Source organism: Schistocerca gregaria, chromosome 6 (genome assembly GCF_023897955.1).
Source record: "Schistocerca gregaria isolate iqSchGreg1 chromosome 6, iqSchGreg1.2, whole genome shotgun sequence".
NCBI lineage: Eukaryota > Metazoa > Arthropoda > Insecta > Orthoptera > Acrididae > Schistocerca > Schistocerca gregaria.
The window spans coordinates 427,510,902-427,534,364 of record NC_064925.1 but is presented as its reverse complement, the minus strand read 5'-3'; the positions used below and the strand labels follow the sequence as shown (position 1 = coordinate 427,534,364).

At 44.1% G+C, this 23,463-nt stretch overlaps 1 protein-coding gene across 2 annotated transcripts in view; it reads left to right on the top strand.

Annotated features, from left to right (window-relative positions):
* LOC126277973 (autophagy-related protein 16-1-like) overlaps positions 1–23,463 on the top strand; it is an 837,530-nt gene that overhangs the window by 122,573 nt on the left and 691,494 nt on the right. The window lies entirely within an intron of this gene.

Here is a 23,463-nt window from a genome sequence, read left to right as displayed (position 1 = left end):
GTGCTGCATAAAGTACGAGCTACTTCGCTTTCTGTACAGTAACGGTTTGCAACTTGGCGGTAAATACCCCCTGGAGGAGGATAGCATTAGATTTTTCGAGAGGCTAAAACAAAAGGGTTTAGAAGGAAATGACGGACTGTCCATGGAGATTAAGTGCTTGATTGAATATGTTGTAATGTTGATGCTTTAAGTTGTCCTGAAAGCGGTGTTGATGTTCAATACAATAAAAGCGGGTTAAAAGCTGTGAGCTATCTGAGGAAGTTAACCTTGCATTACTGAGCAACTGTTTGCTGTTACCAAATTGGTTCAAATGGCTCTGAGCACTATGGGACTTAACTTCTAAGGTCATCAGTCCCCTAGAACTTAGAACTACTTAAACCTAACTAACCTAAGGACATCACACACATCCATGCCCGAGGCAGGATTCGAACGTGCGATCGTAGCGGTCGCGCGGTTCCAGACTGTAGAGCCTAGAACCGCTCGGCCACCCCGGTCGGCCTTACCAAATTCCCAACCAGACTAATAATAATCATAATCTTTTAGTAGTCATGTCACGATAACTGGTGATGTTTATAAAAAAAGACAATTTAAATAAAAAGAAATAAATTAGTTTATATTTGGACATTGATTTTAACATTGATCATTGTTCCGTTAAAATTTCAGCATATTAAACTTGCTTCATAATTAAACTGGTGCCCTATTTAGGATTGTGAAAATGTGAGTATGTAATCTTACGGAACACATCAAATATGGAGCCAAGATTGAGAGACTGGATACAACACTCCATTCATAAAATAACACACGAAGAACGTTTTCGCGGTTCTAGGTGCGCAGTCCTGAACCGCGGGGCTGCTACGGTCGCAGGTTCAAATCCTGCCTCGGGCATGGATGTGTGTGATGTCCTTAGGTTAGTTAGGTTTAAGTATTTCTAAGTTCTAGGGGACTGATAACAACAGCAGTTGAGTCCCATAGTGCTCAGAGCCATTTGAACCATTTTTGAAGAACGTTTAAACATATGCAAGAGGAAATTAACCACAACCAACTGTTGCAATTTTCAACCAAGGAAGTAACGTTCGTAGCGCAATCCTGTCCATCATGAAATTACCACACCTTGGTATACTAAATTCATACTAACTCTCTGAAATCTTCCCGAAAAGAATAGCTGAGGGCTACTTTGATGATTGCACAACATGCTTCACGTGGTCAACTTGGTTTGCACAAAGAGTGTAACTCTACAATAATTTTGATAATTAAAATAAATTACATCGAAACGCAATTTACGAAAGAAAAACCTCAAAATGGTTACTATCGTCTTACTATTAACCTGATGGGTTAAACAATTGTATAAGCACGTGGTACTGGTCTCACAAAGTACACCCCACGTGGGTTGAACGTAAATATATGTTGCTATATTGAAAAATATTGTCAAGACGAGACGTTATAATCTCACGCACATTCACATTTTAAGATTGATGATCTTAGTTAGAGTTACGGATCATCCACACGTGGTTCCACTTTACTCACAAACTAGTGACAAAGCAACTACTGGAAGATATTCTGAACTTCACACTTGAATTACACTGTGTTGCAATTTATGATAACATAAGATATTTTAGATCTAATCCTGAAATAAAGGTGATTAAATTTTCATTTAGGCTGAACTTAAGAAATCCATTGTCCTAGGGAGTTAGCAGAGACGTGCTTAGCTGGAGATCTTACCACTTCAGATGCTCGCCCGCGGACAGACTGGCCTGGGCCCTACTGGCGGGGGGGGGGGGGGGGGGGGGGGGGAGGGGGGGGGTGCTTCACAGATACAAACGAAGGGACGGACAGGACCCTACCAAGAATAGAAACCTCTTTGCTTTTAGAAAGTGTAGCTACCTGTTCCGACGTTGGTCCTACTGTTCTCTGGCAGACAGGCTTGTCTTCTAGCATCAAGCATGCAACTAGAAATACATTTGCTCATTCATTCTTCCACTCAGAGGGGAAGGGGGATGACAGTATCTTTTCATATACAGAATGTGGGTTCCGTATGAGACTGTGTGACATGAATTACATATAAGCTGTGTTTTAAAGTGTAGTAGTGTGACAGATCGTTCTTGATTATATGTAAAAGTAACACGTTCCACTGCTCAGTCTCCTCCCAGACAGAGTCAGAAACACCACAGTAAATTTAGAAGTGGAATGTATTCCGTAAATGACAACAGATTTAAGAAATTAACATGAAAGGAATCCAACAGAGACCTTTCAATGTCATATTCTCTTCTTTGTATTTCTGTGACACATTCACATGAGCTTTTCACATTGCTGTATCTGGTTTCGACCAGCAAGTCGTCATCTTCTGACTGGCAGTAGATTCTATAATGGTTCTTTATCTGTCCTTTTTATTTATTGATTGTGTCGTGAAATAAAGTGTATAAAAATAAACGAAAAATAGTTTCCTTACACTTTACAATGACACTAAATTAGTTTAAAAATACACTCTTGGTACTATTTTCTAGACTGCAATCAACGTACGAAGCTAATATGTACTAGATCACCGTCGACGTCGCCATCCTCACCCATTTGGCACACGCTGTTGGAACTAGGCCTCTTTAGACTTTCTATATGAAATAGAGGAATAGGAAGGAAAGGGAAAGTGTGGGTGGGGAACTACTGCTTCGAGCCGCACAGAGCATTATGGAAATGTGTTGGCGAAAGTTGAAAATTTGTCTGGGACCTGGACTCGAACCCGGATTCGCCGTTTCTCATGAGCGGTCGCCTTAACCGTCTTGGCCATCCGGACACGGCCCCTCCCCGACACAAATTTCCAATTTATCGCACGCTGCAGTGCGCCGTCCCTCGTCCAATAACCCCGTACTCGCAAGTTTTTGCTTCCAGTAGGAGTTCGGACGATATTAGTGTATCGATTCTGAAGCAGACGTGTTTGATAGCGTGAAGGGTCCATGACATCTGCTTCAGTGCCGATGCACTAATATCGTCCGAACTCCTACGGGGATCAGGAATTCGCAAGTAGTGGGTTAATGGACAAGGGCTGCTGCATTTCAGTGTGCGATAAGTTGGAAATTCGGGTCGGTCAGGGATCGTGTCCGAATGGCCGAAGCGGCTATGGCAACCGCTCGTGAGAAGCGGAGAATTCTGTTTAATGTACAGTGTGCACACCGGCCATGTCATCACGAGTGGTGTCTGTTCTGTCGGACATGGACTGAGTACTTCATCGATATACTCTCATGTTCATCCTGAATATTTTCTTCTCTGGATTTTGCGTTTTCGCTTTCGTCATCGTCTCAAAACTTCCATGTCGCTGGGAACGCAGCAGATGGCTTCCTTGACTCAGCAATTATACATCTGCTGGTTACGTGACACGCACACCGCTTTTTCACTTTCAAAAGAACGAAGTTTTAATCGAGTTAGAGACGCACAACGGTTGTCCAGCACACTCAAAGTAAAAAAAAAATAAAATGGCTCTGAGCACTATGGGACTTAACATCTGAGGTCATCAGTCCCCTAGAACTTAGAACTACTTAAACCTAACCAACCTAAGGACATCACACACATCCATGCCCGAGACAGCATTCGAACCTGCGACCGCAGCGGTCGCGCGGTTCCAGACTGAAGCGCCTAGAACCGCTCGGCCACACCGGTCGGCACAGTCACAGTAATTTCAAACGATATCTCCCATTTCGGCAGGCATCGCCCATACTCGGATCCGCAAGACAGATTTTTTTTAAAAAAAATAAGAATAGTTATGTTGATTACTTCGAAATTAAAATACAGTAAAGTAACCTGATGTCATTAAAGTTATAATTATGTCTTTCATCCCAGTTTTTTTCCCTGATCCATTTCCTTATTTTCCTCTCTTTCCTAATAATTCCCATCACCCGTCTCTCCGTTCTCAGCGAGCAATACTCGGTTCTGAATTGTTTCCGCAAGTGAAGTCTACCTCTCTGGTGTCCCACATAATGACTTGGTAGGCCACTTGACGGAACAAAATGTGAATGATGCCCGACCTTACTGCACGTCTCTTTCACATTCAGATTTCACTGCTGGTGAAGAGAAACAAGTCTTTCAAGAACGGTCGAAGATGTGGCAAATCTTACAAGAGTCCGAAAAAAAATACCATGCCGCAGTACAGCCGAGCATTCTGGAAAAAAAACCTGAGTTTCAAATGAAGCTGTCTCGATATTATACCACTGCTGTAACGCCCATCGAGTCAGGACACGGCTCTTATTCTTCACACCTTTACAGGATGGAAGTTCAGATATCTCCTTACTGCTACGTATACCCAATGGAGATTGCAGACGTTAATCATGTGATAATTGGGTGGCCGCGTTACGACAGACAGAGCCGTAAGTTTCTCAGGGCATTAATAGGAGCTGGAATTCCCCAACCTACATCTGCGACAAATTTGTTTCAGTAGGTGTCCTCAGCACACTATGGCAATATTGCCTTGTTCCTGCAAGAAGCGGGTTATAGTTATACACTGTGTGATCATAAGTATCAGGATACCTGGCTGAATCTAGGCGCGCAGTCCGGAACCGTGCGACTGGTACGGTCGCAGGTTCGAATCCTGCCTCGGGCATGGATGTGTGTGATGTCCTTAGGTTAGTTAAGTTTAAGTAGTTCTAAGTTATAGGGGACTAATGACCACAGCAGTTGAGTCCCATAGTGCTCAGAGCCATTTGAACACCTGGCTGGCGCCCTCCATCGGTAATGGTGGAATTTAATATGATGTTGGCCCACCCTTAGCCTTGATGATAGCTTCCACTCTCACAGGCATACGTTCAATCAGGGTCTGGAAGGTTTCTGGCGGAATGGCCCATTCTTCACTGAGTGCTGCACTGAGGGGGGTATCGATGACGGTCTGTGAGGTCTGGCACGGAGTCGGCGTTCCATAACATCCCATCCCATTCAGTCTGGATTCTATGCATGCCAGTCCAATGCCTCCGAATTTTACTGTTGACACTACACACTCTGGCAGATGACGTTCACTGGGCATTCGCCAAACCCACACTCTGCCATCGGATCGCCACGTTGTATACCTTGATCCGTCACTCCTCACAACTTTTTTCCACTGTTCAGTCGTCCAATGGTAACGCTCCTTAGACAAAGCGAAGTGTCGTTTGGCATTTGCCGACGTAATGTGTGGATTATGAGCAGCCGCTCGACCATGAAATCCAAGTTTTCTCACCTCCCGCCTAACTGTCATAGTGCTTGCAGTGCATCCTGATGCAGTTTGGAATTCCTGTGTGATGGTCTGGATAGATGTCTGCCTATTGCCCATTACGGCCCTCTTCAACTGCCGGCGCTGTCTGTCAGTCAACAGACGAGGTCGGCCTGCACGCTTTTGTGCTGTACGTGTCCCTTCACATTTCCTCTTCACTACCACATCGGAAAGAGTGGACCCAGGAAACTTTAGGAATGTGGAAATGTCGCGTACAGTCGTATGACACAAGTGACACCCAATCACCTGACCACGTTCGAAGTCCGTGAGCTCCGCGGGGCGCCCCATCCTGCTCTCTCATGATGTTTAATGACTACTGAGGTCGCTGATATGGAGTACCTGGCAGCACAATGCACTTAATATGAAAAACGTATGTTTTTGGGTGTGTCCGGATACTTTTGATCACATAGTGGACACCGGACACAGAGGATCCAGCTACATAGCCTGTGTTGAGTGTACAACGTATTCCATGGATTTTAAGTAGCATGGGTGTAATTAAGTTGATCACAGGGTGTATCATTATTAACGGCGTAAACGCATACATAAGAAAGTACACGAAGTAAAACTAGTCTTAGTAAACATGGGCGTTAAAAGACCTATGTTAAGAACTATGAGCAGTTGTTCAATGGAAAGGATACGCTTCACAGTGGCGTAGATGAAGTGTTCACAGCTCTTAAGGTATGAAATTTAGAGCCCTTGTTTTGCCGGACATGTTTTTCTTATTACCTTCTCCGAAAATGTTGGAAGCAGACATCTTGCGGAAGAAGAGATTTGTTTCACAGTATCAAAGAAGAAGAAGAAGAAGAAGAAGAAGAAGCGCTCATTACTGTCAAGGCATGCGTTTTAGAAAGCATGTTTATCGCAACTTTTTTTCCTCTTAGTATTGTGTACTTTGAACTAGATGCGTTTCCGTAATTAATTACGGTGCACTCTGTGTACGATGTTGTGTATCATGTCTGTCCTTACTTTTCTGGCTAAGTGGTTAACGCGAAAGAGCGATAATTCATTTAAAAAATTTCATGCCCCACTGTCGTAAGACGAAGCTGGTGACACAGATTGATGGTCCACTTCCACTACCATACAAAATTTTGTGAGAAATTTGGTGTCGGTTATTCTTTATTATTAGTAAAATATTTAAGATTACCAGTTCACTTCACTGCAGCCTGCTGCTGTGAAAGTATAGATGTTCGACTGTGGCAGCAAAGCCAAGCAAGCGAACGGATTGAAAACGGCGCTGACGAACCTGTCCGTTGGTTGACGCCAAACAAGTAACACCAGACATCTCTTTCACTCTTTCATTCATTATTCCTTGTTTAGTAAAAACCTACAAAAAAAGAGCATTCTTCGTTTCAGCGTCAGCAAAATTTTATTTATCTTTCGTCACCTCGGAAACAGAGGTGTTAGTATGCCCTCCCACGCTAATATTTAATTAGATGCTATTAGGCCTCACTCAGGGATAGTGGTGTTAGAGAGGTAGTGCATCATTGCTTTAAGGAGTGAGGCACCAAACTTTTCCCCCTCAAATAGCTTTTGGCGTGTGTAAGATATGAGTGATGTGTTTTCACCTGGAGGGCATTTGGGCTAACAACATAGGATTTTTCATGATAGTAGCGAAAACTGATAGGAGTGAAAGTATAAATTTCAGACTCCGATAAAATTGTACTAAATAGGACAATATTTAATACTGAAGAAACCGAGCGAGGTGGCGCAGTGGTTAGCACACTGGACTCGCATTCGGGAGGAAGACGGTTCAATCCCGTCTCCGGTCATCCTGATTTAGGTTTTCCGTGATTTCCCTAAATCATTTCAGGCAAATGCCGGGATGGTTCCTTTGAAAGCGCACGGCCGATTTCCTTCCCAATCCTTCCCTAACCCGAGCTTGTGCTCCGTCTCTAATGACCTCGTTGTCGGCGGGACGGTAAACACTACTCACTACCCACTACTACTACTACTACTACTACTACTACTACTACTTAATACAGCAGTCTGTGGCGTCTCATAACCATGCAGTCACTGTTATCTCTCAAATTACTCCTTTGTGGATCTATGTTTACTGAAAAGCTTCTACAAGGTGATCATAAAGTTGCGCACATCAAAAAGTAGTCAAATATACGAGGCGTGTTCAGAAAGTATCGGAAATTATCGTTTTTTTGAATAGTTTTATTGATTCATCTACATTATTGTTAACTCCTTGAAAGTAGTTTCTATCAGGTATTAAACATTTACGCCAGCACTTCTTCCAATCTCCGAACTGGAACTCCATCTTTGGGAGAGCACTTAGCTCTTTCAGCGACGCAGCACTTAGCTCTTTCAGCGACGCAGCTGTATTCTCAACTTGGCTTGTAAGCCGACAGCCCTTTAAGGTTCTCTTTATTTCTGGAAGCAGAAAATTGCGATTATGGTAGTCGGGACATCATTACACTGTTGTGTTTCGCCAAAAATTCACAAGCAAACAATGAAATGTGAGCAGGTGCACTGTTGTGGTGCAAAAGTCATAAATTGTTTCGCCAAAAATCCCAGCGATTTTTTCGGGATTCATTCCTTTAAACGGCGATAAACGTGTGGACTACTCCTTATTAATCGCTTCACTTTTTGAGAAGAACTCATGTGCCGTTAAAATCGAAGAAAACAGTGAGCATACCATATTTGTCGAGAATTTTGCGGATTTGGCGATCCAGAATGCCTCCACTGGGACAATTGAGCTTTAGTTTCGACGTCGTACCCAGACACCCATGTTTCATCGCTTGTTACGGCACGTTTCAGTCATCCTGCACCGTTGTTAACTTCATTTAGCGACTCCGGAGCATCATCAGTCGCCGCTGTTTTTGTTCGAGATTCAGCAGCTTCGGCGCATATTTCGCTGTCACACTTTCATGTCCAAAACATCCGAAAAGATATCGCGATCGTTAATAATCATCTTTTTCATTTTTTCGAAGTTTTCATCTGTTGACGATGTGCTGGGGCGTCCAGAACTTTCGTTATCTTCAGCTTCCTTACGGTCATCTTGGAAACGCTTCTCCCACCCATAACCCCTTGTTTTACGCGTAGCGTACTAACCAAAAGCAGTATTCAACATTTCTTAAACATTGTTACATTTTCTTCCATTTTTATAACAAAGTGTAATGGAAATTCTGTGATCCATTTTTAAAATAAATGAATAATGTTCTTGACAACTGACGGCAGACGAAACGTCCAATATGGCTACCAGTTTACATATACGTTTGAGACATATTTATCAACACAACAAAAAAAAAAAAAAACTCGCCCTAATCGGACTCACACAACCCACCAAATTACGAAATCACTGATACTTTTTTTATCACACCTCGTATAACATGATTATCCTATTCAGTAATATTTATGCATATTTACTTTACAAGGCTGAGGCCAGTTTGCGAATCAAAGCTACGTCAGTCTCCAGTTCTGGCACTGTGTGGAGCCTGTTTTTATTGACACCTTTTTAAAGTGGCTCCACAGGCAGATGTTTGGAGACGTTGGGCCGTAAACCTTTTGTTATGCTTTGATCCCCAGAAATTTATCTTGAGAAATGAATTGCACTATTATATTGATAACATGTGGCATCGTGCTGGTGCAACCAACTATGACGTTCAGCTGCCTTAAGAACCGAAATAAATGGTGCAATGATAGCTTGGTACGCAACACTGTTCACCATTCGACTACACGATAAGACACACCACAATCCAGTTTTCTTACTCTGAAAGGTGTTTCCATGAAGGACAAGTGGATTTTCGGTTGACCAAATTCTTGTTTTGGCTACTCTCGTGTCCTCTAAAAGGTGAAATTACGCCCCATCAGTGAAGAAAATACAGTCCAGTTCTGCTGTTCCATACGTGCCAACGAGTGACTGAACCACGGTAATACGCTAGACAGTTTTCTTTATCCAACGTCTTCAATTCCTTCACAATTAGAACAATTCAGGGAATTGTCACTTTCTGAACACTGCCGTACAAAATTTGACATTGGACAGATAATTTCCTCGAATGGAGCATCACATTCCTCACCTCACTTTATCCAGTTTAGCGTTCGTCGAAATGACCGGTCTCCCATCTGCATTTGATCCACATTCTGGGAACAGGGGAGTTGTTAGCCTCGTTGTTGTCGAACTGTTCGCCACTGCAGCATCTGTATATTTCCCACGAATTGCATCTACAACGACCTAAAAAAATACTATTCAGTAGTGAAAACTCGTTGTTCGTGGAAGACGGCATTTTTCCTAGCAATTAACTGGGCAATACCGCAGACGTTATGTTATGGGTTTCCGTCGCATTGATGTCTTCGTTCGTTGACGGTGTGTCCAATAGGAGTTGCATGTCACACGCTAAAAGCCATTGGACGGGGTAAAGTTTGGTGCTTCACGCAATACAACAATGGTGGCCAATATTTATGACACCATTATTCCTCAGTGAGATCCGATATGAGCCTCGACAATGTTTAGCTTCTAATTACACATTAGAGTGTGGGTATATTAACGATCCTGTTTTTGAAGTGACCAAAGATAATTCAGTTGATACTGAAAGAAATAATCCTAAACGAAGGAATAATGAATAAATGAGATGATTTATGTTGCTTGTTTGACGTCAGCCAATAGTCATATAGATCACTCACGCTTCAAGTTCATTCACATGTCTGGTTTAGCCGCTGTAGTCGAACGTCTATACTTTCACACCAGTAAGCTGCGGTGAAGTGAACTGGTAATCTTAATCTTAAATATTTTAGTGACAGTAAAGAATACCCGACTCCATACATTTCACAAAATTCCAATTTTTCTGAAAGTGAAAGTTTACAGACCTATTTATCACCATTTTCTCTTGCGGCAGTGGAAAATTGACTTCTCTTAAAATTATGTTTTGGCCCATGGCGTTAATCATTTAGCCAGAGAAATGAGTAATGACAGACGAGCTAAAGACTTGTGGTGACTAATCGAACTAATTCAGTGCAACTCCTGTTCATGTGCGCTACTTTTCAATCGACTGTATTATCGTCTGCTTACAACCGATCCACTTATTACTATTACAAATGATACATATTTTGTTATAATAACCGTATTAAGTACTGAGATAAAGGCATCAACATTGATTTTTAAAGTAGAACTGTGCTATGATGGCTTCTGATAACAAAACTACGAAACAAATAGGATCTAGCTTCAGAAAATGGCTCTGAGCACTATGGGACTTAACATCTATGGTCATCAGTCCCCTAGAACTTAGAACTACGTAAACCTAACTAACCTAAGGACATCACACAACACCCAGCCATCACGAGGCAGAGAAAATCCCTGACTCCGCCGGGAATCGAACCTGGGAACCCGGGCGTGGGAAGCGAGAACGCTACCGCACGACCACGAGATGTGGGCTGATCTAGCTTCTTCCATCAAGTACGAAATCTAATCTGGGTCAAGGAAGTCCCTCAAAGAGCCAAACAGACGATGTATAAAACTTATCTCCTGCCAATCATGATGTATAGTCTAGAGGCCTGTGTCATAAATAAAAGAGAAGAGAGTCAAATATAAGCATGTGAAACGAATTTCCTTAGGTCAGCTCTATGATTATGTAACGAGAGACCTGCAGGTGACATTGATCACAGGATGAGTGCTTTGAGACTGAAGTAGTTTCGATCATATGAAGCGAAGGTACCCAACTCGTGGTCCAGTATTTGGAGATAGAGGTACCAGGAAGAAAACCAATTGGGCGGCCTAGAAAGAGATGGACAGACTTGGTTAAGGAAGATCTCAGGAGGAAAGGAGTAACATGTGATGTAGTGGACAGGGAAAAGCTATACCAGGACAGAAACCAATGGAGGCATATTGTTCACCAAGTTCCTACCCGGCTCGCTGGAAGGAAATCCTGATGATGATAATGATGACAAGGCAAATCCAATGATGCAAATATTTCATAAATCTGGCAATAAAGTATGTAGTGGGGATACGTGTACATGTTAAATTGGTGCTCATTTATTGTCCCTGCTACAAATCAGGTGAGAAAACAATAAAGAAATTTAAGACATTGTCAGCGTAAATTCTCATCGCTAATATAAGAGATACAGCATTAGCTGATCAGTTTTTTTGTCATTGTAGGTTCACTAATGTGCGGTTAATGTCACTGAAGCCCTTCGGATGTACTGTAACTCTGTGCGCAGCGGTATATGAATAGACTCCAACTCGCCCCACGGTCGTCAATATGACAAACATAACGTAACCCAGTGAATTAGTGTACAGATCCTGACGTTTACACCGTTTAGCATAAATTTTCTGCACACAGGGCCTCTAAAACAGATGTGGCCTTAGCTGGTGTTGTCACAGCTGCCTAGCGGATAACCACGCCTTTAAGGAACCGTGAGGCACTTCGGCGTTCAACAGCCGGCGAACAATAGACAATAGGCTATGGAAAAACTTGGCCACTGTCATGTGCGCTGAGAAGGAGCCGCGCCACACAACACTAAATTGCATAACGACTTACAGAATTTTTTGTTACTTTTTGTGTAAAAAGCTACACATATCATGTTGTACAACGAGGTGTAATGGTAGTGGTAATAGTAATAATAATGACGATGTCATATGATATTGTTGGCTGTGAGACCTGACAGGTAGGTTGAGTCAATTGGAAAGGCCTTCTTTCATTGCTCGCAATGATAACGTTTCTTTCTGAAGTGTGAGAGTAGTATTTGAAATGTATCTGTTTAAGTGCAGATGACTGTGATGGTGTGACTGCAGTTTTAGTTTCGTTATTATGTTGTTAATGACGACTAGAGCTGGGAGAGGGGAAAGCAAGTTGCCAGCAAGTACCTTGCTCTTCTCGAATAGCACCAAAGTGGACGCCGAACTTCAACATCTCTGTGTGACAGGTGACTCAGCTTCAACAGTGTCGACTGACTACACTCCACGAGACACTGTGGAGAGGTTTGGAATTTAATCATGGACGTTGGTGCAAGATAGTACAAACTCCAAACTTTCCATAGGACATCAAGTTCTCGTAGGCAGCAGCAGCTTCAAATTTATGTTCCCCACATTGCAAACGTGTGAGAATTTGAGAACTTCGACCCAAGGGAAGAATCAAATAAGTTGGGGGAGGGGAAGAGTATGTTTAAGACTGACCCACGATGTACATGGAAGGATGGATACGGAAAAAACTGTGGGTGACAGTGAAACCAGTGACGCTTGGAGCTCACGATGTAGAGAAATGAAGACCGCTTGGGAACGATGAAACGACCCTTGCGTGAGTTTGGAAAGGTGGAGTTCATGACAACGTGTCGGAATGGATCATATATGCACTAGCCTAACAGACATACACAGCTTCCCAAGTACGGTCTGTCCTGCAAATGAAAATTACTGCGCAAGTCTTAAGATTACAGAACATTTCTCATCTTTTCACATAATTTAGAATACATCTTGGGATTTCACATAATTTAGATTACATTTTGGGATTATAAGCACCCACTTTTAATGACGAGCAAGTGATAAACTAGTATTTGGTTGACAAATGGAGGAAGGTGTTGGAGAACAGTTCCTGATAACCAGCATCTACGCGATAGACTGCGGTTGAGTTTCAAGCTTCTCTGTAGAGTCTCGACCGACCGCGGAAGGCCGTGGGCTCCTTCAGTGCTCCGGACTGCGTCGTCAGGAGCTGATATGCGTCCAGGATGTTGCTCATTAACCACACATCTTGTTCGTCTGACTTTATAGACAAGAAGGCTGATATTGGTCCTTGTTGGTGGTTCTTTTCCATATTCAGGCATCTCCTAGAGTATTTTCCTAACAAATTTTCAGAAGTACTTTGTATTATTTCTTCTACATCAGCACTTCAGACACCCGTGAAAGAAGACTTGATTACGTGAAAGTTTTGATGATAACGAATCATTACTTTTTGGACACCATGTATATGCTGTGAAATTTCCTTTGAAAGCATCCACGCCGATTCCCTTCCCCACCGATACTGTGCTCCGTATGTAATGACCTCGTCGTCGATGGGACGTTGAATCATGACCTCCAATTTGTTTAGATAGGAGACTTTGGAGAGTAGTGGACGCCATTTTTGCGAAACTATGTTGAGCGTCCTTAGAGAACTAGCATTACGACAGACTCTAGAATGCGTACACTTCTTCCAACGTTCTACTCCCTTACGGACTGTACTCGCGTAAGGGAGTTGACGAATCGCACAGGGGCATACTGGACAAGCGTTCCTCCCTCCCTCCCGTGTGTTGCAGGAAAGGGAATAATGGTAACATTCCAAGTCCCCAAAGGTAAGGTGCCAAGTAGGCGGATGAAACTGCTCCTTGGGATCTCGCAGCCAGCAGTATCACACTGCTTTACTTGATACTGAAGTCATGAGCTGCCACAATTGTGATTACGAAAAATCGGTTTGAAACTGGTAGTGCAACAGTAAGTAAAGAAAATTTAAAGTGAATGTGAAACTTGAGTTTCTCCCGACGTATAAAATCTTCAGACAACTTGCGGGACTGCTGACGGCTGACGTCTCCGAGAACCGCCAATGTTTCAACAGGTGAACACATCGTCAGTTTCAAGGCACATAGCAACGATCAAGCGCTGTCTAAGAAAATGCAAACCCTCAGTTGTTGGGGCTAAACAGACCAAGAATCACAATAAGGCATATATAGAAACACACACACACACACACACACACACACACACACACACACACACACACACACACACAGCTAGCGCCGCACTCAACACTCAACAGAGTCAATACTACGTATACGTTGCGAAGCCATCATAAAACAGTCTCCCGAATCACCGCGGAGATTATTGTGCAACAGCTGTCGAAAATCCATACGCACACTGCCGGGAAAAAAATTAGAACACCCTTTTAGAGGTTTCCAACTAACTAAAGATTTATTGTTGCAACAGTGCATATGGAGTACATTACCTTTACAGAGAAATAGGACAACCGGTTCTGAGGTACCAGGTATGACCCATGCTGAAACACCTATATTAGTACGTGACGGCAATGCACGCGCTGACTATGGCATCCAGTAGATCGTACAGGTGGTAAATACTGTCCTCTGTCCTGGGATACGTTACGCCACGCCTTTTCGACCTGTACCCGCAGTTTTGCAAAAACTGGTTGACGAGTCGCACGACTCACTTCTCGTCCCTTCATATCTCATACGTGCACAATTGGAGACAAGTCTGGAGATCATGTTGACCAGACAAGTTGCTGCACGTCTTACTGAGCACGTTGAGTTTCACGGGCCATGCGTGGGCGGGCGTTATGCTGTTAGAACAACACATCATTTTCCTGTTGAAAGAACGGCAAAAGAAGGGGTCCATCAACATTCTGCACATATCGAGCGCTGCTTTGCGTCCCATCCAGCAATACTGCAGCTTATCGCAAGCTTGGTGGTAAAACCTGGGGTGGTGCCAGTGTGTCTTGGACGAATGCATTCTACGAGACAGCGCTAACCAGATCTTTGTCGCTCGCGCAAACGACCATCACGTGTGCAGGCAGAATCTGCTTTCATCACTGAAGGCCACGAAGCGCCACTTCATCTTCCAAGTGATCCTCTGAAGGCACCAGTCGAACTGTGCACGTTTATGCCGTGACGTGAGTGGAAGACGGGCTAGAGTCGTGCGTGCCCTTAGTCCCACTGCTAATAGCCAGATCACAGCAGTTCGTGTTCTGTGGTAGACGTACGATCTGCGGCAGCTGCACTTACTGTCTGACGATCCTGGTGGGCGTCTGTGCTGTGTGGACCTCCAAAACCTTGTCTACAGGTATCATGCTCATGTGACCACTGATACCAGCATCGTTGCACAGGCTGATCCAGCGCGTCCAGTTTGTGTAGCAATTCTCCCAAAGGACCTTCCCGCCAACCGGAAGGCCATAATCTGATCCGTTCCAGTATCGCTCAGTTGGCTGTAGCAAGCACGAGTGCTTCTCTGTGGAATTGTTGCCTACTTGCTTCGCACGTCTCGCTATGAGCATTCTGTATTTCGGGGTGGACACAGATGGCTGTGGTAGCTATGCCGCTACCCTGTCTGTTGGCGGACGACGGTGAAAGCATCAGTAGTGTATTTGCTATCCCCCAGTGGCATACGACGTCATCGGGTCATAATCGACGTCGTCTTTACAGATCAACAATTTTTTTTCCTGCGGTGTGTTGTAATAACTTTCTCGATTTCATACGGGATACTGTAACTGTGCTGCTAGAACATGTGCCTTTATAAGTACGACACCGCATGTGGTTCATGCACGACGGAGCTTCTTCACATTTCAGTCTAAGTGTTCGTACGCTTCTCAACAACAGATTCGGTGACCGATGGATTGGTAGAGACGGAACAATTCCATGGCCTCCACGCTCTCCTGACCTCAACCCTCTTGACTTTCATTTATGGGGGCATTTGAAAGCTCTTGTCTTCGCAATCCCGGTACCAAATGTAGAGACTCTTCGTGCTCGTATTGTGGACGGCTGTGAGACAGTACGCCATTCTCCAGGGCTGCATCAGCGCATCAGGAATTCCATGCGACGGAGGGTGGATGCATGTATCCTCGCTAACGGATGACATTTTGAACATTTCCTGTAACAAAGTGTTTGGCGTCACGCTGGTACATTCTGTTGCTGTGTGTTTCCATTCCATGATTAATGTGATTTGAAGAGAAGTAATAAAATGAGCTCTAACATGGAAAGTAAGCGTTTCCGGACACACGTCCACATAACGTATTTTATTTCTTTGTGTGTGAGATAAGTTTCCTGAAAGTTTGGCCGTACCTTTTTGTAAAACCCTGTATATATATTGTGTATGCACGCTCAATATCTCGTCCTAAAATCATTGGACCGATTTCAACCAAACTTACTGTCTGGAAAAATCGCTGTGGGGATAAGAACTACGTACCTATCAAAGGGGCAAAAGTGGGGGAGAAGTAGTAGTGCAGCTAACAACGCGCGATTTTCAGACTTTATTCCTCCAGTATTTGAGAATGAGATTACTTAGTGACTTGCAACGAACTCAACAACACATAATTCAAACCTTTACGCAACTTTTTCTCACAAACAGCCCTCAAAAAAGGAAACAAAAATTGTCACCACTACATTTTCGCTGTTCATGCGCTAAAACTGCCTCATCAGGCATAACGTTTTAATTTATTACTTCTTTAATACCTACTGTAGTAACGACACATTATGCAGACAAAAAATTAATTTTGTAACAAATGAGCCCTCGGTCACAATTATTTTTAGTCTTATTGACCAGGGTTTAAACACTTCCAAGAGTGCCTCCATCAGAATTAAAACAATTAAAATGGCCTATAATATATTACAAATTTATAGTAAAAGACATTTTTTATACAAAAAGTGTAAGTACAGACTAATAATGAAAGACAGAGGCGGTACATACATGTCACATATAAAATAATTAACAGGCCACAAGGGCGCTAGTCACAAAATATATAGAAAGGAATGCGTGAGAGCGAGCCACTATGGGCTGCTCGTACCTGTACAGCCACAGGTTGCAACAGACAATATTCACATATACCACTTAATGTATTTGTAAAATTATATCATTGTGTGACAAGTAGTTCAGGAGATATGACGGCATAGAGATTGAGCTGCCTGAAAACGGAACTCGAGGACGAAATTCGCCAGAGATAGACGTGAAGTGTAAGTACATGTGTGTGTGAAGTGTGTTAAATGTATATGAAATATATGTGACATGTGCATACTCTGTTCCACAGATAAAAAGCTTCTCCTAAACCCCAGGAACAATTTCAACCAACGTCGGATGTATAAAGGAATGCTGTGGAGGTAAGAACCAGTAACCTCCTATTTGAGTGAGGTGATAACTCGGAGACAGAATGGGGAGGAAGAGATGGACAGATAGACAAGGGGAAGGAGGACATGGAGACAGGTATGCAGGAGGAGGAGAGGGACGCTATGAGGGGGAGAGGATATGGACAGACAAAGGGAAGATGGGCAAAGACAGGGGGAGAAGGAGATAGAGAGAGCGAGGAGAGCAGAGGATATGGGCAGAGAGGACAGGAGGGGGGGGAGGAGAGGGACTGAGGGAAGGTGGAAGAGAATATGGGCAGACAGATGGGGAGGATGACATATAGAGAGAAAGAGGAGATGGGCAGAGAGAGGTGGGAGGAGGAGGTACGGGGAGTGAGGAGAAGATTGAGGGGCAGCAAGAAGTAGCAGATGAACAGAGAGAGGGATTGGAGAAGAAAAGGGGGGCGGGTGTAGGAGGTGGACAGAGAAAGGGGGAAAAGGAGGTGTACGGAGAGGAGGGCATAGGAAACGGACAAAGAGAAGGGAAAGGAGGAGATGTTATAGTGAAATAAATACCTATCTGGGCAACGCCCAGTACTCAGCTAGTATGTTAATAAACAGAGCGTGTGAGAGTATTATACGATACCATAAGATGTGCGAAGAAGAGTCCTTTATATCTTACAGTACATGTTTGTTTCTAAATTATTATTCTGTACTGCCCTAATGGCATATTAATTTTACGGTTTATAACACTACAGAGCAACGTTGACAGATATACGTTATATACTACTGCCCATTAAAATTGCTACACCAAGAAGAAATGCAGATGATGAACGGGGATTTATTGGACAAATATGTTATACTAGAACTGACATCCGATTACATTTTCACGCAGTGTGGATGCATAGATCCTGAGAAATCAGTACCCAGAAGAACCACCTCTGGCCATAATTACGGCCTTGCTACGCCTGGACATTGAGTCAAACAGAGCTCGGATGGCGTGTACAGCTACAGCTGCCCATGCAGCTTCAACACGTTACCACAGTTCGTCAAGAGTGGTGTATTGTGACGAACCAGTTGCTCGGCCACCATTGACCAGACGTTTTCAGTTGGTGAGAGATCTGGAGAATGTGCTGGCCAGGGCAGCAGTCGAACATTTTCTGTATCCAGAAAGGCCCGTACAGGACCTGCAACATGCGGTCGTGCATTATCCTGCTGAAATGTAGGGTTTCGCAGGGATCGAATGAAGGGTAGAGCCATGGGTCGTAACACATCTGAAATGTAACGTCCACTGTTCAAAGTGCCGTCAATGAGAACAAGAGGTGACCGAGACGTGTAACCAATGGCACACCATACCATCACGCCAGGTGACACGCCAGTATGGCGACGACGGATACACGCTTCCAATGTGCGTTCACCGCGATGTCACTTAACACTGATGCGACCATCATGATGCTGTAAAGAGAACCTGGATTCATCCGCAAAAATCGCGTTTTGCCATTCGTGCACCCAGGTTCGTCGTTGAGTACACCATCGCAGGCGCTCCTGTATGTGGTGCAGCGTCAAGGGTAACCGCAGCAATGGTCTCCGAGCTGATAGTCCATGCTGCTGAAAACGTCGTCTAACTGTTCGTGCAGATGATTGTTGTCTTGCAAATGTCCCCATCTGTTGACTCAGGGATCGAGACGTGGCTGCACGATCCGTTACAGCCATGCGGATAAGATGCCTGTCATCTCGACTGCTAGTGATACGAGGCCGTTGGGATCCAGCACGGCGTTCCCTATTACCCTCCTGAACACAGAGATTCCATATTCTGCTAACAGTCACTGGATCTCGCTCAGTGCGAGCAGCAATGTCACGATAGGATAAACCGCAATCGCGATAAGCTACAATCCTAGCTTTATCAAAGACGGAAACGTGATGGTACACATTTCTCCTCCTTACACGAGGCATCACAACAACGTTCCACCAGGCAACGCCGGTCAACTTCTGTTTGTGTATGAGAAATCGGTTGGAAACTTTCCTTATGTCAGCACGTTGTAGGTGTCGCCACCAGCTCCAACCTTGTGTGACTGCTCTGAAAAGCTGATCATTTGCATATCACAGAATCTTCTTCCAGTCGGTTAAATTTCGCGTCTGTAGCACGTCATCTTCGTGGTGTAGCAATTTTAATGGCTAGTAGTGTACATTAGTTGTGTGTTAGTAGCAATGCGAAGTAGGCCGGCCGCGGTGGCCGTGGGGTTCTAGGCACTTCAGTCCGGAATCGCGTGACTGCTACGGTCACAGGTCTGAATGCTGCCTCGTGCATGGATGTGTGTGATGTCCTTAGGTTAATCAGGTTTAAGTAGTTCTAAGTTCTACGGGACTGATGACCTCAGATGTCATAGTGCTCAGAGCCATTTGAACCATTTTTGAATGCGAAGTAGTGATATGTGTATCCGTGTTTTATAGAACTTAGTAATCGGATAACACGTTGCGTCACACAAATCACGCTAATTCTACAACTGGTGCTTAAGAATCTCCCTACTAATTACAGTTTCTGACGTTGGTTGTCTTTGATTGTTCAGTGGCGCCAGCTGTCTACTTTGCGTGTGTATACTCCATTTCTGTGCACATTTCGTATAATGGTTCTTCATTCGTTTAACCCCACCACATTCAACAGCGCGCTATTTGCATTTGTGTCTGGAAAATGACAGGCTGTTAACCAGTCGAAGTATCGACGAATGTCGAAGGTGTTTATAAAGTGAGTGGTTGTAGTTCTTTTTCAACATATACAGTGAGTAAGCTTCGTCGTGGAGAAGACAACCCCGATGACGCTTGCGAGGAGTGTCGTTTTTTCTCCTCGGACCAGACACGCTCGTGCTTCCAGCAAGGCATGCGCAGGCTGTGCAGAGGAAGCTGTGCAACTTGCAGGGAGAGCCCCACGGGAACTACCGTGGCGTACGGAACGGCGGAGCATCGCCCGCACTTCTTGCGGTGGGGGCGGCGGGCGCGCGCCGGGCACGAACCCGGCACCGCTACGTAGCTGCCCGTGACTAAACGACCGCTGCGCGCTGCTGCAAAACATTGGCCGGACCCGCCTTTTTAGGCGGTCCGTGGCCATCTCGAGCTGGACGCCGGCTGCGCTGCGTTTCTACTTCTACTGGAACATTCCGCAGGCCACCTTGCGGCGTGTGGCGGGGGTTACTTCGTGTACCACCGTCACTTCATTCCTTCCTCGCCACTTATTCCAGGCGAGAACACCACTTAGTATGGTCTGTCTGCAAACTGAAGAGCGAGCAGGCCAATCTCCATTCTCTCTAGGTAGCTACATGACAAGGAGCACTGCAAACTGTAACTACGGCAGATACCCTTTTAATTCAATTGCGATGCAGTTCGCAGACACGTCCGAGGAGTTATTTTTCACCGAAAGTGCTAACACTGTACAGAATACAGAAGTTCGTTGCTAGCTGATACTATAAGTGGAACGGACACGAACAGAATCTTCGAAAATCACCGCATACTGCACTTCACTGGTAGCCAGAAAGCAAACTCTTGGTGTTCCTGCACGGCGTTTCTAGCTTTGTTCCGAGAAAGGCCACTTCCTCCACCATGCGCGCTTCTCACTCTTTGTTTTACAATTTTCGTGTGAATTCGAATTTGTATAGTTTTACTTTAAAGCCTTTTTGCGAGCGGTGATATGACGCTAGTTGTTTCTTCTAGGAATGTACTCTTAGAACACACCGCTCTTTCAACGTGTAATGGTGGGTTGGATCAGCAACGACAATCTATTAAGAAAGTGTGTGGCAGGAATTACGCACAGGTGGAAAGAAAGGTAGCGCCTCAGTTATTTCACAACACAACAGAGGGAACCTCAGTCCTTCATGCAACGTCCGTAAAGCATATTTGTGGGTGTTTCTCAAAACTGTGTTTCGGCAATTTGCACCTGCTTACCGACTGTTTAAATGCACAGAACATGTTACAGATTCATCATAGATGTTTTGTGCCGACTGTCAAACTTTGGTTCGTCAACAAAAATGAAGATGGAATGCTGTAGGAGGACAGTGATCCGAAGTACCGCAGTAAGGTAGGCTTTGCAGCGATTGGAAAAACAGAGAAAGGTCTGCAGGTACTGGATTGGCCCTCACATTAACCTGACGCTCATCCTATCTTACACCAAAAAGAAGTTGCAGGGAAAAAATAGCATCACTTTGAAACAGCTGTCAACGGAAATTCCACGCATTTGGAAGTCTCTTCCACATGAATACACGGAAAACTTGGTTTGAAGCTTGGCTCGTGATGCCAATCAGTTATATACGCTCCGGGTAACTGGAAGTATTGTTAATTGTAATTCCATTTTTCTTTTGTTCTTATGTTATGTAGGTAAATGTCTTAGTATTTTGTGCCAAATACATTTTTCTATTGATTAACCCACCACGATTTTACTTAACGGACTGTACGTGACTCTTTCATGATTGCTAAGCAAACACTTGATGAAACGCTTTACTCCTATTCCGATTTTCTGTACACAGTATTTCACTTGTCAGTCCAGCGTGGTAAGAATCCCAGACTTCAATACAGCTCGATCCATTGTTAATAACCTACCTCCATCATGAGTGGAATGCATTTCCTGAGAATTCTATTGAAAAATCTGTCTGATATCTGTGTTTTCTACGATCAGTTTACGGTACTCGTTGTCTTTTAACTCGTTTGGCAGGCATACTTGCATATATTATATGGATGTGCCTGTTTCCAGTGACTGACAACCGTATTATCTAAAAAAAAAAGTTATTTTCGCCTATTTATGGGAAATCGTCACGTTTGTTAGGTTGAGAGTCAGCTGGCAGGCCACCCGCGGCAGGTGTTCTGCACTTTCTACGCTATCTGATTAAAAGTATTCGGACACCCTTACTTAATGAGGATTGACCATTAGATGTTACGAGAGACGGCTAGCCAGTATAGAAGTAGGCGTGGAACACTGTTTTGTCAGGAGAGAAGCAGTAACGGCAGAGTGAATCAGTAAGGAGAGCTCAGTGACTTCGCACGTCGGCTGTTCATTGGATATCATCTGACAAGGGAACCTCCCCATCGCACCCCCCTCCGATTTAGTTATAAGTTGGCACAGTGGATAGGCCTTGAAAAACTGAACACAGATCAATCGAGAAAACAGGAAGAAGTTGTGTGGAACTATGAAAAAAATAAGCAAAATATGCAAACTGAGTTGTCCATGCGCAAGATAGGCAACATTAAGGATAGCGTGAGCTCAGGTACGTCGTGGTCCCGTGGTTAGCGTAAGCAGTTGCGGAACGAGAGGTCCTTGGTTCAAGTCTTCCCTTTTTTATTTTCCCAAAGTTATGATCTGTCCGTTCGTTCATTAACGTCTCTGTTCACTGTATTAAGTTTATTGTCTGTGTTTTGGGACCGCACGGCAAAACCGTGCGATTAGTAGACGAAAGGACGTGTCTCTCCAATGGGAACCGAAAACATCTGATCGCAAGGTCATAGGTCAACCGATTCTTCCACAGGAAAACACGTCTGACATATTCTATACGGCTCTGGCGACGGCGTGTGAGTCGCATGACAGGAATATGTTGTCGACCCACCTAACTTGTACAGTTGGCGAATGGGTAAATAGATCCTTCCACCTTGCCCCATTTAGGTTTTCTTGTGGATGTCATAATCACTCCCAAAAAAGTGATGAAAACATACGAGTTTGTCACACAAACTGCAACAAATGAATGCAACAGTTTCACAGTCGGACAGATAATAATTGTCTGAAAATAAAAAATAAAATTTTCCACTTGAGGGAAGTCTTGAACCAAGTACTTCTCGTTCCGCAGCTGCTCACGCTAACCACGGAACCACGACGTTCCTGAGCTCATGCTATCCTTGATGTTGCCTATCTTGCACATGGACTACTCAGTTTGCATATTTTGCTTATTTTTTTCATAGTTCCACACAACTTCTTCCTGTTTTCTCGATTGATCTGTGTTTAGTTTTTCAAGGCCTATCCACTGTGGCAACTTATAACTAAATCGGAGGGGGGTGCGATGGGGAGGTTCCCTTGTGAGTAACAGATCTATCATGGACATTTCAGCGCTTCTAAAACTGCTCATGTGGACTGCTCATCATTAAACTGTGACGTGGAAGCCCGAAAGAATAAGCACAGCTCAAATAAGTCTAGGTGGATCTCATGTACTGGTAGACAGGGACCGCAAAAGATTGCGGAGGCTGGCTGTAAAAAAAGTCATAAAATTAGCGAAAGGAGACACTCTTTGAGTCCCAAAGGGCTTCGAGCAGTTCAGCTGGCACAGTGACTGTGCGTGAGGAGTAAAAAGGAAAGGAGCACTGTGGTCGATCAGCTCTTCGTAAGTTCTGTCAACCTAAGCGACGCTTGAGCCCCGAGTGGATGACTGGGAACGAGTGATTTGGAGTTACGAATCACGATACACCTTATAGCAATCAGACAGATGGGTTTGACGAATGCGTGGAGAACGCTACCTACCACTGTGTGTAAT